Raw genomic sequence first — 25,200 nt, forward strand, 5'->3', positions numbered from 1 at the left:
TTGAAGAGAGAAATTATAAGTCATTACAAAGTAAAGAGAACAATTTTTTTTTACTTCATTCAAAAATTGTTATGACCTAATGAATAATCATTTTATGCTAAATCACAGCATGAAGCTCAGCGCCACTGATGTGGTGTGTAATCCAACCGTGTATGGTCTAACCAAAGTCCATGTACAGTATGCACTTGTCCCCTTTCCATCATCGCTTGGTTATTTCTAATGAAATTTGTGTTGGGAATACCTAGCCTGCAAGCTATCACCCCATGTGCACAGTTCTTGAAAACCATGCTTCAAACAGTGAGCCTGCTTTCCCGCCCGAATGTCTGTCAAGACATACATCAGATGATAAAATCATACAAAAAAATAAGAGATATCTTGTAAGATTAGCTGGAGAAGGCATAAAGTAGTTCAATACACAGTTTCTTTATGAGAATGATCACTTTACAAGAATTTGTTAAATTGGAAATCTTCATTTCTATTAAAGTTGACAAACTGAGTTTAAAACCTCAAAGACAGACCAATTCTTTCCATCCCCGCAATGTGCTCACCACTGGAAGAGTATATTGAATTTGAAAGAAAGATCATGGCATGATACAAATGGACGAACCAACGTATGACAGCAATCACTCACCCACACTTAACATTCACTTACAAATAAAGAGACGGATCAAATTGTATATTTTCCAAGCTCTTATTTCATCCAGGAGAATGTTTCAAAGATCATCTCCTTGCATAGTTCTGCAATGGATATTTGTATATCAAGTTTAAAATCCTGTGTATATTAACCCAACAACTACTGAATTCTATTTGTCCCATACGCTTTACACAGAGATTTCTTGGTTCCTGCAAACAATGACTTAAAGGGGATAAGATTCTTTACTTTAACAAAGCATATTTTTCCTGCAAAGGATCAACCTTGAGGGGTTCTTCAGATGAGAATAGCATGGGTCAAGTTTTATTTGGAAATCACACGGGCAAGCATGTTGAACATGGACCTACACTGCAAGAAAATGTCCAAGTCTGGGACGATATTGTGTTATTTGGGCCAAATGTAATACATTCACAAACACATACTGTAAGTACTAAAGCATAGTATCTTGGCAGTTTGTTTTTGATAAGGTGCTCATTGCAATGCAAACAGAAAAGTATCATTGGCCATGTTATTGTGACCTTTGTAAGACAAACTCTTTCATGTTATGTTTCTAGTATGTTCACTAGCATTCATTATCTTGCTTTCTTTGGTGGGCATATCAAGTGAAAAGTACACACTCCTGGGATCACTTCTCAAGAGGTTTGATAAGCATGAAGACCATATTCATTAGCTTTTTTTCTCTATGGAGGAATTTACATATTTTTTCTTCATCTTTATTCTCATCTTTCTTTCCAGGATCATCTCAATTTCTACTATTTTGTTCTTTGTATTTTTTTTCTCAACTTCCAATTTTAACACTCTTTGTTCTATTATGCTCCCTCCCCTTCCCCATCCAAGTCCCCCATCCTCCCCTTTTTCATGTTTTTGTCAACCTTTCTCAGTCTGTCACCTGTGAATACATGGGGCATCCTTATAACATTACCAGATCCCAGTTCTTTTGTCGTTCCTGTGTTTTTATTTCACAGCCAGTCACACCTCCTTAATCTCGCCCCTGGTTTCGTCCTTGCTCCGACAGCGTGATGTGCGGGAGAGACATGCTATGCTGGTATAATACATGTTTTACACAGCAATAATCTAGCCATAATGAGTATTACTAGACACTGCTTGACCTTACAACACAAATAGCAACCCAGGAATACTGAATAAATATTCAAATTGGCTGGAAATGAATGTAAAGGAAGAATGAAGAGCTCAACAAACACCAGCTTTCATTCCCATGCCAGTGAAAAATCAAAGGTTAAAAATCTTGATATAAAAGGATTTTTTTTATAATTGCAATCAGGGCGAAATCATATGCTTGCTTTAAAGCACCACCAAACATTACCTCACAATATAGACTAAATTTACTGGGCGTAGATCTATTAACAATTCTCCAAAACAAACTCGGTACATGTGCACTACTAAACTCAATTTCTGGATGCAACACTGATATGTTCATCACAGACAAGGTGATAAAATAAAATATTAAGCTCTTGCTTTTTTAACCTTGGGCTGACAAAAAAGGCCAGGAAAGGTATCATGTCAGAGGGTCTACAATATAATGTTGGATTACTTCAGAGTGAATTCTATGGGAATGTTCATTAATTGTACATGTGTGCAGTGTTGTAAAGGTAGTCCTTATCAGAAGACTTGACCTCATTGTGCAAATAATGAGTTTGATAAGTAAACATCAGGAATAGCGCAAAGATAAAGGTAGCTGGGTTAAAAAGATTATCCTAACAATCCTATTTTACTTATGAACAAATAAAAGAATTAGAACATGCTGTAAGTAGATTGACCTCAAGGCTCAATAGGATGGCATGTACATGATAACAATATAAATTCTCCCACGTTGTATCTGCATTTCCTTTCTTTCTGTTTATATTTTTTTCAGCTCATGGATACTGCGTCCTTTCAATTCATTTTCTTTACTTGGTTATTTTTTGTCTTATCTCTTCTTTTTTGTATCTTGTCATTTTCTGCTTTTCATTGAAATGCCCAATTCCTTCCTACTCTGTCTTTCACTCTTCCATATTCTTGTCCTAATGTTCTCATGATCTACTTCATCTAAGAACTGAGAAGACATTCCTATCCTGCCTAGTCTTACAAGAAGCATTCATGATATCACTAACCATCACCTCCTTATCTATCATCCTTCATGTTGGATTACTGTAGAATATATTATTATGTCAATCATACTCACCATGGCAACTATGACAACCTAAACAATGGCTCACTTTCCCCTGATAGTGTCACCTGATGGTCATCTTTCTTGTATATCCAGTCTATGATGAGCTCAACATGTCTTTGTAAACTTCTTACTAGACAACTCACTTCTATTTGAAACCATAGTCATTCAAACTGTTTTATCATTCAGAAACCTTTTTTCATTTTCAATTATAAAATCCATCTTTCCCGAAAAAGATATCATGAATTAGGTTAAGTCTAGACTATATGAAAGGCACAATTAATAACTGAATTTCAGTATTAAGCAAGTGCTGTGTTTTATCTTTCCTCACCATGTTGTATGGTGCACATATTTTCCTCTAAAGTAATATCACTTTCTCATTAAATTACATGTTTCATCAGCTCAATTTCTGAAAGAGCATTGCATCATGAATCTTAAAATAACTTAATTCATTCATTATACATGAATTATATGATGAAGAGCAGGAACAAATAGGCCTATCAGTGCATTTAATGAAAATGGAAAATCAGGCTAAAATTAAATGGGTATATTAGTTTGTTCCAACAAGACACAGACAACCTCCTTTCAGTCAAATCTCTATTGCTGTATTTATTTCCTTTTCCATATTCTAGCTCTCTCCTCCATAGATTCCATACATCCCTTTCTCTCCCTTGCCCCCCCCCCCTTTATCTCACTCTTTCTCTCTCCTGGTCTCCCAAGATTGAACTCCTATGATCCTATATCCAAGAAGCTATTGACATTCTTGGTTGATTAATGTGATGACACATCTGATTACAAAACCATGTATGACAAACCAATAAACCCCCCATCATGCATGCCTATCTATCACAAGGCGAATGTGCTCTGCTTCACATTCCCAATAGCAAGGAACATTCTTAGACATAATGCACTGTGGACTTCACAAACATCTGGATGGCAAACTCGAAGCTTCTTACCTGCAAAATTGCTATGGATCTCAACTAGAAAATTTCAATGTAAATAAACACATGAATAATGCACAAATGATCGTACGAAGAAAATCTCAGTTGATACATTTTTAAAGAATAAATCTTCTCTAATAATATAAACCTGGTGGGTGTTTCATAAACTCTAATAATATAAACCTGGTGGGTGTTTCATAAAGCTGTTCGTAAGATAGGAACGACTTTACGCACGACTGGTGATCCTTTCTTGTGCTATGTGATATCACTGTGTAATTGAGTTATGACCTAAGAACATGTTCCAGTCGTGCGTAAAGTCGTTCGCAACTATACAAACAGCTTTATGAGACACCCACCAGGTCAGTCTCCCAAGAAAAACCCTAAAAAGAAAATGTATGTAAGATTTGGGGTCTGTAACATAAATAACTGGTATGAAGGTACACATCGCTACCAAGATACACTTGGTGATTACCGTACTAGCAATGTTCTTTTTGCAACAGGCCGTATACAGACACAGCCCAATATCCATACTGGATGGTACTTCTACTCAGTTACTAGATCATATCAATAGAAGAAGTAATCTACTGCGGTTGCTTGACTTCCGCACATATCAAACGCATGCCATGATCAATCATGTAACATTCTGGCCTGTAAGTTTATCACTTGAACCCTGCAGAAGACCCCTATGACCTGTACATGACAACTAGAACATGTACATTGAATGATAATGGTTCTACTTACAACATGACACAGTAGAGCGAATGGAACTCATCAGCATCCTTTGTCCTTCAAAGAACAGCATCTATCACCACTAATTAACACCCAAATTCTACTGGCTACCACAAGTCTACCAGTTTATCTGATGCATAACACATTGATGATACAAGATTTTTCGCATAACAAAAGTGAATGAACTGAGCATCAAAATTATCATTATAGGGTTTACTCAAGGTGGACTGAAAATTTTTGAGTGGGGACAGCTTCTTCTATTACAAGGGAATTCCAAGTTCATCACTTCTTGGCCCCTCTTCCATTCATCCTGTTCCCACGATTTCTATGAAGAGGGGTAGCGCTAAGCGTGCCTCTCGCTCCTTTCCTTAAATTTAGTCTGAAGTGACAGACCCATGACCCTGTCACATGAAGTTTGAAGATTATGTGGACGAGATGTTTTAAATGATTTTAATTGATTTAAAGATTAATGTTTAAAATACAGTTAATACAGTTATACATTTGCAGCAATACAGTACACTATTAAATCTGAAGTTATGTCATGTAAACACAGAAAAGCCTAACAATTTCATTCAGATTTAATTCACTGTTGAAAGTTAATGAGGAACATGACAAGTACCTTAAGTTCAAGTTCACAGTCTGAAATTGCAGACTAGCTTGTGTACATCCACCACTAGAAGAAAGAAATGATGTTGAAGGGAGTTGGACTCAAATAATAAACCTGGCTTTCTCATAAAGTTCTGGGGGAGGATTCTCCAATTTCAGTTCCTTCTGCAGAAGAGATGAAAGATGCTCTGTTTAGGGCCAACCCAAGTCCCTCATGCCCCCCTCATTCAGTGATGAGTGCTGTTTTTCCCCCTTTGAAGAAGATTTCCATCCAAGATTTATGGCTTATTGAGAAAGGCAGTGATACCATGGGATGGGAGAAAGAAACAGGCCTACTTATAGGGGAAAATAGAGAAGATTTTGTAGGTCAAAAATTCTAAACGAATATAAAAATGAAATACAAAATTTTCTTCTAAAAATTGTCATTAATAAATCATCTCGACTCAATTTCATACAAAAGATTTAAACAATTTATACTAGTTTTATGGTTTAGAAAAGAATGTGAAAATTTCAAGGCCTATATCATTTCATTCCCAAGTCACATGCAATATTACATCATTGGACGTTGGAGGTCTGGTAATATTAAAATGCACAGAAGAATCATTGAAGCAGAGAAGAATTGTAACAATTTTATTTCAATTCTAAATTATTGTTATATGTTGTTCTTGGATGAAAGACTTGTATTATGTTTGTTTGAAGCCTGAAAGAACTAATTAGTTTCAAATTTTTATTTCAAATATCACTCTGGCCCTACAGAAATCAAATAGCAGAACTGTCAATGCAGGAGATTTTTTTTTTAAAGAGGCAAATTCAAGGAATATTTTTAAAATACAGAAATAAAAGGGGACGGCTTGGGAGTCAAACAACATTTTCCAAGATTTGAGGCAAACACTACACAAAATACACAGAGGATATTGACCTTCCATCATTGGATATTTTTTTCTGCTTCAAAAATTCTTTTTTTCTCATCACTGTGGATTGATTTCAGACAGAATTCAGAGCAGCATTCAGATCACTAATTGCTGGAATTCTTCTCAAATCCCACAGAGAGACACGCTGTCCCTGCTGCATACTGCAACATCCACTGATCAGAAGCAGCATGCTGGAAAAGTTCAAATTACTGAAGACTAGACATTCAAATAGAAGATAGTATCTCTTGAAAATAATCTAAATTCTGTCTATGATGGAGCCCAAACATTAATTGCTTGGCCTACACGTACATGATCTAATACAAAGGTTAATTAAGGTTTACTGGCTGTATTTTTCCTGCTTCTACCACATTCTAGAAATGAGTTTGTAAATCATGGTTATTTTAAAGAAAATAAATGCAGAATTATATGTGTTGTGATATAGTAACTACATGCAGTTTCCACCAACAGGATTGTTATAAGGCCGGGTTCTTTCTTTACAAATTATACGTACAATTATAAGTACAGAAGATCAGAACTAAGAAACATGAAATATCTGATACAGGTGATGAACATCTTACCTGTACCTTAGAAACTGATGACTCACAAATTAAATCACCTCTATCTATGAGCCTTATTCCTAATACAGCATCATTTAAGAGATGCCATCAATTCTCTACTGGAATCACTTGACCGGTCCATACAAGGGCTTTCAATAATTCATGATATCCTTGTCCTACTGGAGAGTACAGTATGTAGAAGGAGCAACTTAACTGAGTGAGCAGTGACTTCATGAGTTCACCCAGCAAAGGACAGGCACTTCCTACAACTAGTATTTCATGGGTTAATGTAATGCAGACTTACTAGAAAAACCATGGTACCTATTTGATGTAAGAAAAAATTTTCTATTCCTAATTATCTTTATGGCGAGTTCAGAAGAGGTTTAAACTCGGATCGGGAAAAAGCATAGGCTAAACAGTTTTTATTTTCATTAGACTAATTTTAGCACCCTTTTTCAAGAAGCGTGCATTATTACTTCCCTCACTATACATGTACAAACTAAATTATACACAAAATCTGCATAGTCCATGGTTTGATACCTATATTCTAGATCTCTTGCACATTCAACCCTTCATTTATGAAAAACCCTCTGCACCTGCAAAAGTGTTAATTTCTCTTACTCTGTTAGAATCTAGATGCAGATCCTTTGAGTAAAAAGAAACCTTTGAATGCATCTTACCGCAAAGCACCCTTCATTAGGCAGATAGCTTCAAGGCAATTCTTTTTTTCATTTTATCATGTCATGGCACACCTATATATGCTCATTATTTCTTTACTTGGTACAAGCTGGGAAGGAAAAAAAACATGCTGCTGTGAAAGATTCTACGTAACAACAAACGCAAGAGCTTATCTTTTGTGGTATTGAAAGCAGGTAAAAAAATGATGGGAAAATCACAAAAATTTTGAGAAATCAGAAGGAAAAAGTAGAGAGAGAAAATATCCCAGGTAACTATTAATTCATCACAATCATGACAATAATAACAGTGACACAAGGGCTGTATCTGTATAAATTGCCATCAATGTATTTTAGATGTTGCTTGAAAGAATAAAGCCAGGTGAGCTTGGTGGTTCAGCGATGGTAATACAAAGGGATAGATTTAGGATTTTTTTTTCAATATTTCTCCTTCATTGATCATTAATTAAGTGATAATCTGCAAGTAGGTATTAATCATATACAAGCTTTGATTCATGCCAAAAATTAGTTTAATACTAAAGATAAAAATATCCTGCTGACTATAATGTTTTATTTACCCAGGGTAGCCACGTCAGTTAGGAAACTACTCTACCAGTGGGCCCTGCATAACATGTTATTATTACCCATCTCCAATCTAAAGGCTGAGGACCTAGCAAGAAGGCAGAAGGTCCCAAGATATCTCAGACCTCATAGTGAATGGCATAGTGAAGGATATCTCTTTGGTTGACCAAATACATTTCCCCACACTCCTTATCTTGCCAAGACCAAATCCATTACAGTCACAGCTGGATTATGACCCTGGTCTGGAAGATTGTAGACTAGCTTTTAATGGCCCAGACCATCCCTGACCTCAAGTAAGGACAAATTTTCCACTTGACTGCCTTCCCTACTGACCTTGGTAAGGGATATATCTCTGGAGCTTGATCCAAGACACCTTATCACAACCCTGTAGATTGCCTGAGGCTGGATGAGAGCTTGATGACCAAATGAGATGACTGCTTCCTTCAAGAGATTTCTGATGGAATAAAAATAGAGTAAGAACAATCAGAGATTTAGTTCCATTCCATTCTACAATTACCATATTGCAACAAGGGGTGGCCAATACATGTAGGCCTACCTGTATATCCTCTATTTTAAGCGATTTAACCAAACAATTTTCAAGTCTGAGTGGAAGGTAGGGGGGGGCATCATTCGGATTTAGAAAGATTGCCAAGGAGAAAATTCTCTCATTGCATATTCCACAACTGAACTGTAATACAGGTCAAATTGAATATCAGAAGAAAATGGAGGAGAAAGTGATTTCTGGGGCCCGTTGCATAAAACTTTTTACCTGAGAAAACTCGGGTTGTTTTTATCGGAGTTTTGCCCTGAGTTAAAGTCAATGGCAGAAATCAGACTAACCTTAGTTTTCAGTTTTTACCAGAGTTTTCTCAGGTAAAAAGTTTTATGCAACAGGCCCCAGGTGTGGTTTCCTGATTGAAGCATTACTATGTTGGAAATTCCTATAATTCAATCACATTCATAAAACCAACAAAATAATTTGATGAAATACACTACGTCAGTACCATCACATGTTTGAAGGCCAGTGGCCAGAAAAAATGGTATTTCTGTTTGACTTGGTCCTGGTCTGAATATTCAAGTATTTTGTCAGTATAAAAGTATTTTGTCAGTATAAAAGCAAAGTACAAAATAATATTCACAGCACTTATTTATATGACAGCTTTTATTTCCATCAAGGAGGTGACGCAATAATCCAATCCAATCTTCTCTACGTAAAAGCCATCATTGTGCACATGCTCATATCTGGTTGTAGTAGGAGCATGGACCTTGGTAGGTCCATGGTAGGAGTAAATTGGCAAAAAAAATCATTCTATTTGCATGCTTGTAATCTTTAGTATTTCTTCTGATTCATCGGGTGTGAAGACAACTTTAATAGCAAGCAAATGATATCCATGAGGTTTGATAAATAAGATGGGATTAGAATTAATTTCCACTGGCTGTTATCCTAAGAGGAGGTCAAGGTATAACTCAGAGGATGTACTGGGATCAGTATATATAGGGTCATGTCTGAGGTAGATATACATATATGTTGGAATTCAAGGATAAACATCCAATTATAATTATATCTCCAAGACATGTGTATCCACTTGTCCACTGGAATGCAGTGAATATCACGCCCCAAATTTCCAGGGGACTGAAAAACAGAATCACCACACAGTATAAAACAAGGAATGACACCACTTTTGATAAAATGACATACTGCTGGTTTACAAAATTCATGGTATTAGGGGTTGTCAGTATCAATGTGAAAAACTCAACATCACGCCTTTACAGCAGTATTTTTGATATAATAAAATCTTTAAAATCTATGTCAAATCATACATTCATGTAGTATTGAAAAAGACAGATGAAATACAAGAAGGAAAAAACGATGTGGAGGCAATCTCTGCATAATTTTCCCATAAACATTCCCCTGGATTCGCATACAAAAGGCACATTCACCATTTCACGATTTTGAATCTCGAAATTTCGATCTATTCATTCACCACGGCATGTCTCTTTATCAACAACATTCAACATGGACTTTGAAATTAAGCTATCTTACCTTCCAAACATGTATGATCTGCTTACTCAGGTATATATAACTTCGGATATATTATCTATCCAATGAATAATTCCTTATAGCCTAAATACAAGTATGGAAAACTCTATGCATAGAGGAGAAAGAACACCATGGACCAGCTTGCTACAGCACGCTGCAGAGCAGTAGAGTGAGTGAGAGAGAGGGTTAGATAGCGAGTGTGCAATCCTCGGTACACAAGCGGCTCAGGCTCGAGGTCTACCAACTGTTTTATTCAAACTGAGCGAGGAAAAGAGTACAGGGCAGTCACCTGGGGTGTTTGTTGTACAGTAAGTTGGTTCTCATATAGGATCACATAGCAACGGATTGAACTAGCAGGAATGTCTCAATAATGAAAGGCCATTTGTGCTTGTTTAATCATTGATGGGGGGGGGGGCTTAAACTGTAACAGCTTGGCTCAGAAAAATACTTCGCATTTATACATGAATATATCGTGATGAATCGAAACAATACTAAAAGATAAAAGTACATTCACTATGAAATGAAAAAAATAACTTATCTACCATATCTCACAAGTTTTGATCTTGTGCAAGTATTTTTTTTAAGATCAGAAGTTTCAAGGTAGAGAGATGTCCGTGGGACTTGAAGATGCATTCACCCATGGACTATATCAATAATGAGGGTAATCATCTTGCTTTCTGAAATTTCATGTTATTCCATAAAAAAAAATCAAGATCACTGATCTTCAATTATCATTTCTTCCTTGCAAATTGTAAAATCCATTTACAACAGGAATCATATGAAAACATAAATGCATATGAATTATCAAAGTCTATTTTTTTAATGCAAAATGGAGACATTTACAAGAACCAAAGAAGTTCATTCTTCCTGGTATGGACCCTGTTGCATAAAAGTTACCATTGTGGTAACTGTGTCATCCAATGGTAACTACAATGGCTACAAGGCTTAACAACCAATCAAAATCAAGGATCCCTTGGAAGTTACCATTGGATGGCAAAGTTATGTGCAATTTTCATCTCAAAGGCAGTTTTTCTACAACAAAAACAAGAGATAGAGAACAGGAGAAAGGGAGACAGACAGAGAGGAAGGAGAAGGAGGGAGAGAAACTTGAACAACAAAACAGCACCAAATGACAGGTATACAACTTCCATTGAAATGAAGTAAATGAGGCCACGCACCAATAACAGAAATTGGCGTGTTCGAAACTGTACAGCATTTGAAAAGACATGCTGAGTTATGACCTCCCTAATTGGAAGCTCAACAATAACTGGGAATCAAGGGTGTATATTCGTGGACCCTATATTTATGTTTCCGCTTGAGTTCTCAACCTTCCACCCATGATTACTCATAGAAATAATATGTAGATGTGCCTGGGAAGGACATAAAAAATAAAAATTGTATAAAAAAAACAGCATTTCAATTTTGATAAAGTGTGGACATTAAAGATAATAGCTGTTGAACAATAGAATAGGAACTATGGGAACCCTATAAAAATAACTTGATAGGCAATCATTTGCCTTATTTTTCATGAATAATCTCATATTGTAAAAGTGACATAAAGGGAACTGGAGCAACTCATATTTCATGTAAAATAAGGAAATATACCTAGTTATAAGCATCCCCATTTCCTACATCTATAATAGTTGTTGATTGTTAACTGATGTTTACCTATTTCCGCTTGAATTCCCAACTACCCGCGATGATTACTCATAGTTCTAATATGTGAATGTGTCTAGGAAGGTCACTAAAGGGAAATATATATATAAAGGGAAAACCCTCAAGTTTTTTTAAAATTCATAGACACAGGGAAATTAATAAAATCGCAATAGACCCTAATTATGAAATTATTTTGCATGGATTGAACGTATTCTGCTGTACAAACCCTTCACTCGAGTTAAGGGTCTGAATTGCAGCCTCCTCATGCCTTGTGTACTAAAGGCCCTCTCGCTCAGCAAGTTTTATATGTGCTAGTCTTTGCGTGGAGACACACTTGTTGATAAGTTTCAATCAGGGTCTGTGCCTGCAGACTAGGACTTTCATGATAGGAAAAAAGAGTTTGATTGATTGTGAATGTACTGCAATAGAAGACTATTAACATTTACTTTCCCACACAATGTTTACAATAAAAGCAATTTTTCCGCATATTATTAAAAAAATTATTTCCATTTAAAGATCAATATTACAGGAAATGAGTGTTGTACTTTAAGAAGACAGAGATGTGTCTGTGGGGGGAGGGTGAGTTTTATTGGAATGAGAAGATTGAGAACATTAACAGAGGAAGGGAAGACACTGATTTTCTTCTCAATCCTTTCTCAAGATAATCATAAACAACATGTCATAAACATTTATCAGATAGGAGGAACCAAGTACATCTGTCTGAGCCTAAAATAGTTGTGTACCGGAAACCACTTCTACAAAGGTATCATTTGTCATGGTTTTTTCGGAAGTACAGCTCAGATGTACACGCTCGCAGTCAATTTCGAAAGGCAAGTCACATTTTAAGAAACATGACAACATACAAAGGAATGTCAGTCTACCTATCACTAGGAACATGTTTCCCAATTTCATATATCAGACATCTCTTGAGTTTTAGCTGAGTGTCAATATCACTTTGGTTTTCTTATGAAAGAGCAGTTTTCTTTGACAAGTCTAAAACAATAACCCAGACTTAGCAAAGCATTGCAATTGTACTAAGGAATTTCCACCAAATGATATAATTATATTCATGTGAGTCTGGGACTATATTTAAGTGGTGAGTCACAATATCAAATACAATGGGTTTTTTTTAATAGCAAATATCATCCTGTACTACTAGTACACTAGACATTATTATCCAAATCAATCAAAGTGCATATGACCTTGCAGAGGTGTGTTGTGCATATGGTATACCAGCAATTACATCTACTTTTACATTCAGCTGCATCAATCTTTCTCTCTACAATAAATATCAATTTAATTTAACTGAGGAATTTACCCATATTTTCCAAACACTTACCATCATATCTACATTCTAAGGTTACTTTATTCTCAAAGTAATTCCTCAAAACTTGATGGCTTGCATGTCAGATATCAAAATCAATCAAAGTGTATATATGACCTTGCTGAGGTGTGTTCATAATTATGGTATACCAGCAATTACATCTAATTTTACATTCAGCTGCATCAAGAGACGGATTTTCTCTCTAATAGTATTAATACAAATCAATTTAGGTTGGCTTAAGCATTTGCCCTTTTTTTTCAAACAACAGTTACCATGATATCTAGATTCTATGGTTACATAAATAGACATGTTGTTTCTAACAGGGGATTTATTAAAAGTATACCTAACAAAAGATAATATATGCATTGATATAGCAACGCACCTGGCTCATTGCGTAACCAATTGAAAATTCTTTTCTTTGGAAGCTCCCCCCCCCCCCCCGTTAAGGCCGCCGTAAGTTGCAGTTATCTGAAGTCGGATTCATCTATATTCTAAAAGTAATTCTAAATTACTAGATGGCTTGCATGGGTCAGACATGGCATTACATAATAGATATGTATTGTATGTATTGTACTGCATGTTATTCCTGAATAATAAAGAAGAAAAAATATTTCACCTATATAGAAGTATAGATGTATAGAAGCAAGAAAAATATTCATAACTGATGGCAAAGGAATAGAAATAATAAAACTCATGAATAATGGTACAGTAGCTCTAAATAGCCTATCCACTCCCATTTGATAATTTCCATTAGTCTGTGTGCATACTTTAAAACAAAACAAAAATCATGAAGGCCAAACACTTCAATTCATTTATAAATCACAATTAACCAACAAATCATACATGTATTTTATACCCTTTTCATAAACCTATCCTCCAATTAGCCGCCTAAGAGTAATGCGGATAATTCAATAAAAATTGCGTTCATAAACTCCGAAAATAAGCCGCATTATTTTTACGAGCGCCCGTCCTGAAAAAGGGGGATAATCGCCATGACAACTGGACACGCCCCCTCCAATGCGGTTGTGTTGGAAAAGGGTGACCTTGTGACCGCACCATGGCAATTATCCGCATAATTTGGAAATGCGTTCATAAACTCAAAATCTTGTCCCGATGCTGCTATTATGCGGATAATAGCAGCATCAGAGTAATGCGGATAACTCTTGTCCTCCTCCAATTTTACGACCAAATTATGCTGCTATTAGCCGCCTAATTCATTTTAATGGGGTTTATGAAAGGGGTATATTAGTCCCAGACATTCATTTTCGTCACTGTCTTTGATAGCAAGACTGTCCATTATCACATGTCAGAATACCCTTCACAGATTAAGTGTTTAATAAGCATGGATTAGATGGCCTTATACTCAAAGTTGTTACTGAGGATATTACCAATTTTGTTGCCAGGAAGTGTGATTCCAAATCCGAATACACATAAATTAGTTTCTATGCTGATTTGGAATAATATTATATACAACAAGACTAATCCTATGTTGTGTCCAAACAGTCACGTTTCTCTCATCAGCAGAATATTTTAATCCAAGGGATACCATGATTACTACACATTCCATGTTGTTTGACATGAAAGTTAACTTTTTGAAGAAAAATAGACATGATTTACTGCATGACAGATCTGAAATACACCTTTAGACACATTTAGACCTACCCTCAAAATGACTTTACGTGACCATTACAAAAATGTTTGCCTCGGTGCCCTAAAACTATGAGATACAAAATGCATTTTGTACCATGCCTAAAGTGATGATATATAAGGCCTGCAATGGCAATCGGTATCAGAATAAATGGTGGAAATGTATTCATTTGATTAATTTTGCATATTCATTTAGAAATGCAAGATCTTTTTTTTCAAATACACGCAATTTTGTTATCACTTTTCATATGAGGATACTCATGTTTACACAGACTTTGTGCTTATATTGCATTTTTATCTCTACCGCTGATACAAACAAACATAGAGACACAAAATGACCACTAGAATGTATTCAGTAACCTAAATATTTACGATTGATTGTAATTTATTTTACATGGTTTTCCAAAGACTTACAGAGGCAATCAATTTTTATTTGAATTGAATGTTTGTTTCATGTGACATGACCCAGATTTTGCATGCTTTCATTATTACGATTCTATGACAAGCTCTGGTGATAATGTACATGTAGGCCCACAGTGTCCAAATTGCAAACCATACATGTATATGAAATTATATCTACTGCATTACAAAAATGATGATTTCAATCATTTTAGCACATTCACTATCCAACAGATAAGGCATCTTTTGACAAATATTTACTGTTATATTTACACAAATTTACATTAAAATGTTATTACATCAGCAACTGAAGCATAAATAATATTTGCTGCATGTTTCATGTGAGTAGGCTCTCCTTGGAACTGACAAGTGTGGGTTAAAATAATAATAAAAAATATTGCTGTCTCTATTTAGTGATCAAGTTGATCACTTCCTCTCTATAAAACATGAGAAATCAATCTTAATGGCAATCTATATGTTTACATACTTTAAGTTGTGTTCTAATAAGGTCAAGACTTTATCACTCATTGTTTTTGGACTTTAGTCAGTCAACAGACTAATATCAGCATACATGCACCTTAATCAAAAGGCAAACAATAAAATATTCATTCATAAGCATGTGTTCCATTTACTACATTGGAATTTTCACATCAATCGTAATTAAAGGCTTACATATTTTTCAAAAGAATCCCAAAGTATTCCTAATATCTCTAAATTTATAAATAAATTTTAGAAATACTATTTTGGGCTCAGGATAATGTGAACAATGCATGGGAAATAAATGTTGAATTTAATCTTGAACCTTGAAGCAAATTACCAATAAAAGAAATATGGGAACATTCTCTGCAATGGGAAATCCACAAACAAATTCACAAATATCTATTTAAAGGTCAATTCCAATCCATTTATTAATTTTCTCAAGGTGAAGTAGTAGTGTGATACCACCTGCATGAAGTAATATGCATGGATGGCATGGGGCAATGTGAAACTCATTATATTCAACTCCATAATGCATGCTGTAAAGGTATCTGGTAAAATAATACCCTGTCAAATTTAATGAGTCTGGTAGGTAGGTGTTTATTACCTACTAATTCCCCTCAGGAACATTCTATGATTACATTTTTACAGCAGGCCATGTTAAACCATTGTTAACCTTATTCTTTAAAAAGCGTGTCAATGTAAAAATAAAGGGATGCAATCCATGCACCAACTGAAATTCAAAAGGTTTGTCACAGGCTTATAGCTTTGTTTGGTAAAACTGTAAAACTGTGTGTTTCTGTTTAATATTGAAGGGCTAAATTTCTAAACAAATAAAAGTTGAGAGAGCTGCCACACTGCAAAAATATATTGCCTTCTTATGTCACAAGTTTTGCATACATTGAAGGGAAAAAATAAACTTTTGAAATGTCATAACTATTAAGTACATGTATTTTATATCCGATTTTGATGAAATTTTCAGCATCATGCTTGTTTTGAGTTTTATCTTTTGCTTCAAACTAACATTTTTCTGGGGAGGACATGACATTTTAAATAAACGTGACACAAAAGATTAAAGGAGTGGTCCGGACTGAAAATGTTCATAGCCTAGTAGATAGAGTAGAATTCACTGAGCAAAATGCCGAAAATTTCATCAAAATCAGATAACTATTAACAAAGATATTAAATTGTAAAATTTAGCAATATTTTGTGAAAACAGTCGTCATGAATATTCATTAGGTGGGCTGATGATGTCACATCTCCACTTGTTCTTTTGTATTTTATTACATAAATATAGGTTTATTTAAATTTTTTTCCTCCAAAAACTAGAAAAAATGGACTGACAACTGATTTAGTGCATTAGATATTTATTGCTGCAACTTATTTTATTATAAGGGAGACATATTATTCACACAAGTATGAAATAATGAAAAAATCATGATTTTATGTAATAACATAAGAAAACGGAAAGTGGAGATGTGACATCATCAGCCCATCTAATGAATATTCATGACGACTGTTTTCACAAAATATTGCTAAACTTTAAACTTTAATCGATAACTTTATTACTTGACCGATTTGATGAAATTTTCAGTATTTTGCTCAGTGAATTCTACTCTATCTATTAGGCTATAAACATTGTCAGCATGGACCACCCCTTTAATTCAATTATGGACTGATGACATCCACTTTCATAGCATGCACCAAATGCTGCATCCATACCTTACTGCAATTTACTATATTCACATTATGCATGTATGTGCACTATGCACAAATTGAAACTTCTTGTTCATCCATTATTCCTCGCAATCATAATCAAAACTAAATTGGACAGTCATGTCTAGCTTATGTTGTTAAGTACACAGATAGTCATATGAAGAGAATATTAAAACCCTTGTCTGCTCATCAATCTACTGATAACAGTAAATAAGTGGCGGTAGAAATTACTGATTCATGTTCATTCTGTGCCTTTACACAGACTGACTGAAATAGAATTCACATTATTTTATCCTATCAAGCAAAGCAAATGCAGAGCAAGGTAATTCAATAAATTTGACGTACAATAAATATAAAACACAGCTTGAATTGGACATATTCTTACCAGCTACAGGAAAAAGTGCAAATATTTCATTAAAAAGGGAGTGATTTCTAAGTACCTGGTATGCTCAAAAAATAAAAACTTGAAAATTGGCTGGTACTTTTATTTTGAAAGATGATACACCTATTATAAATCATCTACAAAGATGACAGGTAATGCCACTTCCACCTTTATAACAGGGAAGTGAGTGAAACATTATCCTACCAGCTTTAGAATCCAATATAATAGGGCTTTATCTTTGAGTGCTTTCATTTTTTTCTGCTGTTATCATATTGGTTATGGTACAAGAGACTAATCTAACATCTTTTGTTAGTTTTGTTCCTGTGAATGCATTAGGAATGGTTAACCAAAAAATGGGACACCTCATTTCTTTAATTTTGACAATTTGAAAATATCATATTTTAGATTGTATCTTTCACACAAATTTGTTTTATGATATACCATTCTATCTTTTCCGACCTTGCTGACATGACAATAAACTGAAATACAGAAAAGGATCATTTGCATATTTACCAAGGCTTAATAAAGACTTTTACGAAGTTACAGGTAGGCCGAGAAAAATAACGTCATTTTTCACACTCTTAAATAGTTGAATTCATATATTACTCTGATCATGAATTTTATGAATGCATGAGAAGGCAATAGGCCTACATTATAAAAAGAAATTTTCTCAATGCCCTGCCCCCTTTCTCTGTGCCCCCATCGGAGACAGTTGGGAATTCCCATTCTAAGCACCATCCTCCGTTGGATTTACCGGGCATGGAGCGGTTAACACGATGACCTCTCGTGGACATGAATTATTCACACTCCCTACAGGCCTGAGGGGGGTGTAATTGCAAGAAGATGAGAGGAGTGCGAATCTCTATTTGACTCACAGGATGGAGATGGCAGAGAAGGAGGGTTAATGAAGTGTGATGATCGCTAACAGAGGTTCAACGCATATAAGAGTGGGGTAAGGATAGGGGTAATGTTATGTAATCTGAATTATGCAGGAAATCTACACTGGTGATGATGACGATTGGTTGACGCATGTAGAGGGCCGAGCGCTAATTGGAATAAATGGAGCAGAGAGCATGGCATTCACACCAACATAATTCAATCTCTGTAGACAAGAATATTTTCTGTAATCAAGTTTGCTTACCCGGAAGAACCCCCGGGGCTATTATATGCATCTTCAAGGCGTACTGTATTTGATTGAATTTTTTATCCTTCACCAAATGGAAATTTCACCCAAGTGTGTCTGGTATGCACAACGTGATGTGATTACACTACTAGATTGAAATCTGAATATGTCCTCTCTCCTACAACATTTCTCTAATCAAAACATATTTTTCCAATTAAAGGAGTTACAAGTTTGCAGCTTAGCCATCTAGAAGTTACAATTCCATATTGAGTGTATGAGACTATTCAGAAATGATAACATTTCTATTACTAATTGAAATGGCCTTTTCTTCCAATAATTTCATCTGCATATGATTCTCCTAAAGGACACTAGAAATCAAATATATCCCACAAATAAAGCATAAAATCATTTGCAATTCTTCAAGGGATGCTCCAGGCTGCAAATAGTATGTTTTGAACAGATTAAAAAAAATCAGACAAACAAAATACTGAAAATTTGATCAAAATCAGACAAGGAACCACAAAGTTATTGTATTTTAAATATTTGCATTTTCTGGTAAAATAGTTCTAGGCATGTCTTCATAAATATTCAATGAGCAAACTGATGATATCATATCCCCATATGTTTGGTATTTTATCATATGAAATTAGGTTTATTCAATTTCTTTCATCCAAGAATGAAATACAATGGATTCACAACTGATTCAATACATTAGATATTTATTGCTGTTCATCAGAAGGGAATCATAACACTCATACATGTACGAAAAAAAAAATCAAACAATTATTATTTCATGTAATAACATTGGAAAAAGGGAAGTGGGGATGTGATATCATCAGCCAACCTAATGAATATTCATGAAGACATGCATATAACTCTTTTCACAATATCCTGCTAAACTTTAAAATTCAATAACTTTGCTAATTGTTATCAGATTTTGACGGAATTTTCTGCGTTTTGCTCTGTGCAGTTTGCTCTATTTATTTACTTATAAATATTTTCAGCTCAGGGCATTCCTTTAGCAATAACTTAAATCTCAATTAGAAATGTTCATTCCAGAAAGAAAAGTGACCCAGAAGACCATGAGCTAGTCTTGTGGTTCAGTTAAGCGCATTTGCTCCTGGAGGTAGACCATTCATGATCACTTCATAATTCACAGTAGCTCTGAAGCAGTCAAAGACACCATTCTCACTACCTTCCTAAAACTAGTTTACTGGAAACTAATAGTGGAAACTAGTTTAACGTGTAATGAGAACAGTCGATACAATCTTGGAAGCGATCTTCCAAACCGGTTCAAAAAACCACCTTGCAATTTAGTTTTCAAGATCACTATGCTTCGTTAAACTGGTTTTGGCGCGAGGACACAAATGTTCTGCGAGAAGCGATCTTCACACATTTTGAGCGCAATACTCCACACGACAGGTGTAGAGTGTGTGTGTTTGAGTTTTGTCAGACGTGTATCAATCAGAAACGATTATTTACGTCTGGGACCGACCTTTAATGTCACCATCCGAAAGACGTGACCAGGGCTCGAACCTCGAACCTCTGCATCAATTTGTAACTTCCCCACAGCTTGGATTACAGGCGCACGCCACAACGCCCAGTTCTTAAATTGTAGAATACCTACACTATGGTTTTAAATTTCGTGCAAAACGTGTCATCCCCTGAGAGCGTTTCCACAGCAACAAGATCGCTTTACGTGAAGTGATTTTGAAAACCACTTTTGTGTGATCAAGTGGGAACGCTAGCAAAGCGATCTTTCAAACTGGTTTCCAAACTAGTTTTAGAAAGCGTAATGAGAATGGTGTCAAAACAGAATTGGTCTAGTAAAGTGATAATACCCTAAAGGGGGAAAAGGGGGTGGGGATTGTGAACAGTTTCAAATTCTACATCATCCAGCAAGGGGTACTATCTCTCAAGATCACGTGCTGCACCCATGCCTCATGCTGTGGTTTTATGACAAATCAGAGAAGAACGTTGCCAAGAATTACGGAAGCTTGCTTAATTTGGACTCTCCCATCTACAATACAGAATATTTTGTGGGAGAAACATGCAAGTAATGGTGGATCCTGATCAGAACTATGCATCACAAATATGTAGGGTTAATGTTACCATAGTGTCCCTATCATGTATCATTTTTTTTCTAAATCTGCAACCTAGATTTAAAATCATCTACAAAGGCGGACTGCCATCACCAAATAGCTTGGTCAATAAAGCAGAGCTGTAAATCTCATGATTCTGTGACCTTATTCATATTTGAAAATCTAGTTGATTGGTGACTGTAGGCCTACATCAAACCACTAACCAATCCACATCTCAACCCCCCCCCCCCACCCCTCCTCCTCCAAAGAAAGAGACTGTTTTGTAGTTTTCATTATGAGGCCCTAGTTTCTATTTTCTTTCAAAAAAAATTCTGTGTATGATTTTTTTTGCCATGTAGATCATATTACCATATATACGTTCAGTCATAACAGTTTTTTTTTTTACCTGTCAACAATGGTGATATTTTAATGGAGACTGGTGATCACTAAAATAAAGAAATAAGAAATTTGGTCTACCATCAGTTCGTCCACTCACCACATGGTCTACATTCATTCAGCCTAAAGCCATTCTGTCTAATAACCAGTTGGTCCAATAGCCACTTAGTCTATAAACCATTTGGTCTAATTGGACCAAGTGTTGAGTTGTGCAAAATGAATGAAAATAAAATGAAAATTATATAAACTGGTTATGAGATGAAATGGTCATAGATTTAAATGGTGATTTGACCAAGTAATGATTGGACCAAATGATTAATGGACCAAATGGCTGTTAGACGATATGGTGATGAACGGAATGGCATTAGACTACATGAAAGTAGACCGTGTGTTGAGTGGACGAGTTGGCAGTAGAAGGATTGGCAATTTACCTGCACTGCAACACTGCAGTTGAGTAATAAAAAGAAGCAAAAAGGTGCAGTATACATTTACCGATAGAAACAAAATTTTATTTGATAATCTACACCATCCCATGACAAAGAGAAAGGGGAGCAGCTTAACATTTAAAAAAATAAGTTATAATCAGCATATATTCTGTGGCCATTTATACTCACATCTATTTCCATAGCCCCTCCTGAATAGAGAGAGAGGGGGGAGAATGGGTGGGGTACAACCTCGCATAAATCACTGCGATATTCCAATGTGGAGTTGATGTTCAAGAATAAGTATTTACCTTGAATATTCAAAGGCCACTGAACCTCTTACAACAAAGACTCTCCTATGTACTGAACGTCCCTTAAAAGCAAGCTAGGACCCCCACATCAAATTTATGTACAACACAACTACAAAACAAAAAATGCAAGTATAAAGAAAAACTACAGCAAAGAATGGGTCTGTTTACTATGGACCTGTTCTTGATCCTCATCCAATGCCACACATCTTTGGGAAATCTGGTTTCGATACAACCCATTCTATCCTTGAAGTGAAATGAAAGTCCTCAAAGGTTTTTACACAAACTTTCCAAAGATTATGCTTCTTCAGGGATAAATTAAAAATTTCTTCCTGTGTAACAATAAAGAAAGAGAAAAGAAGCGTCAGGGAGACGCTTTCACTTTGGACCACCAATGATGAATAACAAAATAAATTAAATGTTTGTGAAGTATTTCCACATCAAGTCACCAACATCTGGATCGAGGTGGTGGGGGTCACATCTTCTGCAGGATACATCTGGATTTAAATAGGTTTCTTCAGGTTTTTAATACTTTTTATGAAATGCCAGTCCACATGAAATTTACTTTGGTTTTAATAGTATTGTTAACATTTAAATAAACCAATGGGAATGAAAAAAAAACCTAGTCTGACCACATGAATAAAATCTCAAATAAGGATTTTAAACAATAGCAATAAATTCTGATGTATTAGTATGGACAGTAAAATGCATAAATCCATCCATGTCTGGAAGAGTAATCAAATGGACATTAAAGAAATTAGAGGTTGATAATTGGATATCTATATTTTTAAAATTTGTTAGAACATCCATGTATTCCATTTTCTGTGCATACCTTTGCCATCTTCAGAAAAGTCAACATCGCGTCATGCAGCCAAAAATAAATCTGCAGGATGTAATTGCTCTTTACAAGATTATTTCTGCCTTTAGGGTGTTAACTCTAAATCTGTCTGCACAGTAGACTTGAATCATCATTTACTTAGCCTCAGACATGGTCTTGCATCTAGAGGTTTCATTCAATGAAGCTGAAATAATATTATTTAATCTTATCTACGCAAATTTTCCATTTTCTGAACAGCATGATTAGTAAATATTGTGGCAATATGAATTATGATCCAAATGCATTATAGATTATAAGCTTGGATGATATGAAGGCCTAGTGGCCTACAACTTATTAATATTTTGGGCCAGAAAGGATTTAAAATCTTGAAGACAATGAATGCAATTCGATAATAAACTAAGAAGTATTCCCAAATTTTCTTGCAATTGTTAGGACTCTAAACAAACATTCCCTTTTTATACTGTCAATATTTGGAAGCCTTGACATCCTAGAAATGCAGATGCACAAATTGTGTCTCACCCATTAAAATTGTTTTATAACAAACAAGTTTATCTGTTGATGTGTCTGTATGCCAACCTCCCTGATGCCATCTATTATTATTATTTCATACAAAGCAACTACAAAATAATCATTCAGTTTCTAATACAAATTTGTTATAATTCTTTGGGCAACTGGAACAAGATGGCATAGGCCTAATATTTGAAAGTAAATCACCCCCAGTGGATTAGTGTCGGGACTTTAAAAGAGAAGGTCATGGGTGCAAATCCATGCCATGGAATAATTTCCTTCAACAAGAAATTGGTCCACATTTGCTGCACTCAACCCAGGTAAGGTAAATGGGTACCGGCAGCAGGTTTCCTCCAAAACCTGTGAGCGGTGAGTGCTGAATCCGTAGCCCAGCTTATCAGCAGTACTATAGGATTAGGAGTGCCTTGAGCACCAAACAAGGTGGATATGTGCATCATACAGATACCCTATACTATCGTTAATATTTATCTGTCTACCTCCCCCCCCCCCCCCCTCCCCTCATCCTTTGCATCCCCTAGATATTGGGTTAAGATGGGGTAGAAAATACCCTAAAAGTGGCCCTTCATTACATTAACCCCACCTCCTTGTATCACACTGTGTGCTATTTCTTACACTGATCTTGTGAACGGCAGAGATATCAAGCAGTGAAGCTCAGGCAGGTGACAGCCAATTTCTGTTCTCAAGTCTAGGGCGGAGGCGTGATAAGAGTGATGGCACAAATCAGCTGCATCTCACTCTGGCTTCACAGAGGAAAGAGAAAGCTTATTAAAGGACACACAAATCATATTCAAAATCATGCTAATTGTAGTGTGATGGAAACTTAAACTGGATTTATTCTTATTAGCAGTTTGCTAAAGAGCCAATCAAGAAGATCCTTTCATAAATCTAACACACATCTATGAATATGAATATGAATATAATATATAGCAATTAGAACAGGAAAAATTGTTCATTCACAAAATACCGTTTGGAAGAATTTCTAGAAAATCCATGGGTAATATCCAGGCTATTTTTGCAATTTAAGGGGAGGAATAGAAAGAGATGTGGTGGGGGCATCTGCCATGAGCCCCCATGTAATATTGTTTTGTCAATTTCCTTTTTTTCAGAGGGATGAATCATACCACCCAATCCAATAAAATTTGTCATCAGAAGATGGAGAAAGACTTGATCCTCTTCTGTCCCCCATCTTGTCACGACCAAGTTTATGCCAGCTCCACTCATGTATACACACTACAAATATACATGCGCCTCCTTGATTCATCCAAATCCCAATCTCTCAGTCTTTGCCCTTTCAATTCTATTTCCTGTCTTTCTCTTTATACATATCTCTGTTCACCATACTCTATTTTCCTTTCATCTCTTTCCATCATTGGATTAATTTTCTTACTGGGTGCTCCCATTTTGCATCATCATTCAAACCCAGGTTTTGAGGTCTCCCCTAGTGAGGAAAATGTAGGCTGTTGTAACTGAAGCACGTTTCCCGCTGCTCTTCCTCACGGCCTCTCCTCTCACTCAAAAACAGAGCTTACACATGTAAGCTATTCCTAAAGGATTAACAAAAAAATTATATGTACATACATGTAGGCCCCTTCTTTAAAACTGGAAAATATTTAAGAAAGACCTATTAGAGTCAAATCAATATTGTTAAGAATTATGGATCATTGAACATAATTATAACAAACTGTTAATTTCCCAATTTTTGTAGTTTTCATGTACAAGGACAATACAAATACAGTTTTGGCAATGTTGGACACAATAGAGTACCATCCCAAAAATGTCAGCTTATTCAATACAAGTATAAACTATTAAGTTAAGAAATACTGAAATTACTCATTCATGCCACAGGAGTTTTCTGATACATTTTCATATAAGCGACATGTAGGCCCATCAAAATAATGATTCAAAAATATCAAAACAAATTAAAATAGTTAAGTGTATCTGAGTATACACATTAGAAATACCAATCATTGCCAATTGTTTCCACTGAAACTGGAAGTACACCACTTCAATGGTTTCATATGATATTCATGTACAAACATGGAT

General features: G+C 35.5%; 1 long non-coding RNA gene across 2 annotated transcripts in view; it reads right to left on the reverse strand.

Annotated features, from left to right (window-relative positions):
• Positions 1 to 4,178: 4,178 nt before the first annotated feature.
• The window catches only part of LOC121410926, a 36,977-nt gene continuing 15,955 nt past the window's right edge, over positions 4,179 to 25,200 (reverse strand). The window contains exons 3-4 of one of the 2 annotated variants that reach the window (XR_005969399.1): positions 8,153 to 8,273; positions 4,179 to 5,260 (exon numbers count right to left, since the gene is read on the reverse strand). This is a non-coding gene — a long non-coding RNA (uncharacterized LOC121410926). Of the gene's footprint in view, positions 5,261 to 7,968; positions 8,274 to 25,200 lie in introns of those variants that run through there. The other variant, XR_005969398.1, reaches the window with a different exon arrangement.

The sequence above is a fragment of the Lytechinus variegatus genome, chromosome 3 (assembly GCF_018143015.1).
Source record: "Lytechinus variegatus isolate NC3 chromosome 3, Lvar_3.0, whole genome shotgun sequence".
NCBI lineage: Eukaryota > Metazoa > Echinodermata > Echinoidea > Temnopleuroida > Toxopneustidae > Lytechinus > Lytechinus variegatus.